The 3,475-nt window shown below is 40.1% G+C and overlaps 2 non-coding genes and 1 pseudogene across 2 annotated transcripts in view; all 3 read left to right on the plus strand.

Annotated features, from left to right (window-relative positions):
* The first annotated feature begins 8 nt into the window (after positions 1–8).
* On the plus strand, positions 9–118 carry LOC113332210 (annotated as a pseudogene).
* A 2,225-nt stretch (positions 119–2,343) lies between these two features.
* LOC113332212 lies at positions 2,344–2,507 on the plus strand. Its single transcript, XR_003351395.1, has one exon. It is a non-coding gene; the product is annotated as a U1 spliceosomal RNA (small nuclear RNA).
* A 959-nt stretch (positions 2,508–3,466) lies between these two features.
* LOC113332197 overlaps positions 3,467–3,475 on the plus strand; it is a 161-nt gene continuing 152 nt past the window's right edge. The window contains exon 1 of the small nuclear RNA XR_003351386.1: positions 3,467–3,475. This exon is cut by the window's right edge and continues 152 nt beyond it. This is a non-coding gene — a small nuclear RNA (U1 spliceosomal RNA).

The following is a 3,475-nucleotide window of genomic DNA, read 5'->3' on the forward strand; positions in this document are numbered from 1 at the left end:
GATCAAGCATACCTTTCTCGGCCTTTTGGCTAAGATCAAGTGTAGTATCTGTTCTTATCAGTTTAATATCTGATACTGCCTTTGCTTTGCACTACTGCAAAGGCCTGGCGCACCCCCACCAAATATCAAAGCTAATCTTTTGCATATGATAAACCAAAACCAAAGCTTTGCATATGCTAAACCAAAACCAAAGCTAATAAACCAACCTGGAAATAGATGGTAACTAAAAATTTGAACTCTTTTGGTATACTGCACCATTCTATGCTTGTCAGTGACACTTTATCACCTCCAACTGTAACTGTACAATTAACGTTGTACAATCGATGGGGGGTTCCCATCACAGTAGCTTGCTGCTTGGGTTCTCATGCGCGACGCCTTTGCATTGGACTACTGCAAAGGCCTGGAATGCGGCTACCACATCTCAAAGCTAATCTTTTACGTATGCTTAAACCAACCCTGAAAGCTGAAGACGTGATTGGATTTTTAGCTTTACCCTATTGGTCCTGGAGCTGCTGAAATACAGCTTTTAAGGAGCTTCAGTAGACTGCAGATGATTGCTTCTTTTGATCCTTTAAACCACAACATCAATTATAATCCTGCTTCTTTATAAAACAAAAAATAAAGTAAGGAACCATATCCATCAAAAGATTCAAAATAGAATTACTTCATGCAGTAACAGTTGGTCCCCTCTTCTCCTTCTCACGAAATTTACCAGAATTGGACCACATTGCAAAATGATAAAAAGAATCCACCAGAACCCGTCAGGGTACTTTCTACCACTAGATGACTGGTGCTGGCTGGACAAACAAAAGCCATAAAAGTTCCTAGGTTAGTGATATTCGTTACACACTGAGGGTGCCCGTCTTAGATCTACCCAGTGGGGAAGACTCTACATCATTATTTGTTCCCAAGGGGGGTACACATTCTCGCAGCCCCTGCCCGATTCTTTCAACTAAACTTGTCCCTTGTCGATGGAATGCATCAGTTAGCTATGGTTGAGCTGGTGGTACAGCGGCTGCGATATAAGATCCAACTGCTCCATCTGGAACTTCATGTGCAGTTTCACTGACATATTTATATTGAACCCACATGCCACTGCAGTGAATCTTGCGTCTTGGCTTTATCTTCACCAAATGTTTCAGGTAAATTTTTCTTTCTGGATATGGGAATCGAGTCAGGAAGGTGGTAGTTGCACAAAAACATCATTTTCTTAAGGTGATACTGCATAATCATCGACAGAAAGCTCACCAGCTTCCATATGCGTTAGGTGTTGGGCGTAATCTTTGTTATCTCTAGAGCCTCCTAACAAAATCAGGAAGGTAACCTTTCCTTTGCATTCTCCTTAGAAAGAGAATGACTGTAATCCGGAAGTTTTGAATCCCATTATTCCTCCTTCAGTTGGCAAACCTAGAGGAAAGAAACCTGAACTGACAACTGTAATATACTTGCAGTTTCATTGGACACGTATCATCATATGGTTTGTAACTTTTTCGTCTTCAGGACGTTACGGTATTTACAATCAATGAATCTAAATTGGCTCGGTGTAACTTGAATTGTTTGGTTTTGGCGCGTCTCCAACTCATTCTCTGTTGAACTTTGACACTTAACTCAAAAGAAAAAGCCAGGTTTTGAACTTTTATGTAGTAAGCTCATACAATTTGAGACGGCTTGAGTAGTCGAAATACATTCTAGATAAACTCGATGACATAGGAGAGGATACAAAATTTTAGAATGCTTCGTGTGATGGATTGGTCTAATAACAGCTAAATCCCATCATTGGTTGTTCACCAATTAATGATTTGTTATTGTTTTTGTGAATTGTGTATACCCAAACCAAAGCAAAATGCAGAAACCGGAAATGTGGAACCATGCCGTTGCCAGTGGTGTACACCCACGATGGGAAGACACTCAAGGATGGAAACTAGTATTTGATAGAGGTGTTGGTAGAGAGCACAAGAATCAGAAGTGTAAAGCAGAGGAGAATGTCATCTAACCAGTTAATGACTACTAACTTTGACACGGCCAACTTAGCTAAGCCTAAAATGTAAGCATTACAGACTCAATTTTGACAACAGACATTAAAACTCATCGAATTAAGAAGTCAATAGAAAAGTGGTTGATCCTACCATCATGCCAATAAAATACTAAAACGTCGGCACTTAAGGATAGCTAAATGTCACCACTTACGATACGAAGCCAATTCTTCTTCTGTGTAAACTGTCATCCCATGCCCTGCAATAAATTAAATTAAATTAAATTAGTTTACATGAAGCTCCGGATCAATGTCACAACAGAGACAGGAAACGATGGACTATAAAGAGAAGAGAAGGAGAATGGAAAAACGTACTTACCTGGACGGGGTCTATGGATGATCATGAAGGTCCATGGCCTAGGTTAGCGACCTCCATTGCACACTAAGGAGGGGTGCTCGTCTAAGATCTCCCCAAGAGGGAGAGTCTACGTCATAATTTGTTCCTGAGGGGGGAAAGCGTCCGCGCTGCCCCCTGCCAAATCTTTAAAACTAAATTTTTCCATCGGTTTCAGCAATTCAGCTGTTGCGGGGTTTATGGTCCAGTAGCTGCAATGTAAGATCAAAATGCAGCTCCCCTTTTTGCCGTTGGTTTCTGCTGTTGCGGAGACAAACAAGGAGGAATCAGTGATGGCATCAAACTCAATTTGCTTACTTGGAGGGAGAGACAAAGGATCAAATTCAATTTGATCATGTGATATTTATCTCAAGTCTTTCTTTAGGATTTATAATTCAAGTGTTGAATCATTAAGAAGGTAACATTTCATTCATCTATCACCTCAGAAGCAAAATGACTACATTTTAGAAGCTTTAAAGCACATTATTCCTCCTTCGGTTGGATGTCCAGGAAGAAACTTGGACTAGTCCCCATAAAGTTTCTGAACAAAATGGTTTTATACAAGCACTTCAACCTAGCAAATTAGCTATCTGAACTATGCTTTCGCCTTTAACGAAAGAATATAGTGTGCTTGCAGTTAAAATCGGTGTCTGCTAATTTTTTGGAGAGTTTCTGTAGTAGTCGAAAATATCACTACTACACCCTTAGATAACTTATCCAATAAACTAGGAAATCATCGTGGAGAACACTTAGAAGAAATCTTATTAAGTTTAGAAATCAATACAAAGAAGTAAAGTAAAACCCTTAACTTGGGGAGAAAACAACTTTCTCTCTCCTAAAGTTCTATCTTGACTCTCAAAAAGATCTCTCTCCCAACACAGGGTTGGTTGGTCCTATATATAGGAATTTACATAATGGAGGACAGCTAATAAAGCCTCTATTTTCGGATCTGACGTGCGATATTCTCGCATGTTTACATTGGGTCTTCTCCTACGAACTCTTCAACCTCGCACAGCTTCCACACTTTACTCGTGACTTTGTGACGCCATTGACTCCGTCATCTGGGATATGTTACGTGCGAGTACGTTCGTCCCCTTACAATAGTATCC

This window comes from Papaver somniferum, unplaced genomic scaffold, assembly GCF_003573695.1.
Source record: "Papaver somniferum cultivar HN1 unplaced genomic scaffold, ASM357369v1 unplaced-scaffold_130, whole genome shotgun sequence".
Taxonomy (NCBI): domain Eukaryota; kingdom Viridiplantae; phylum Streptophyta; class Magnoliopsida; order Ranunculales; family Papaveraceae; genus Papaver; species Papaver somniferum.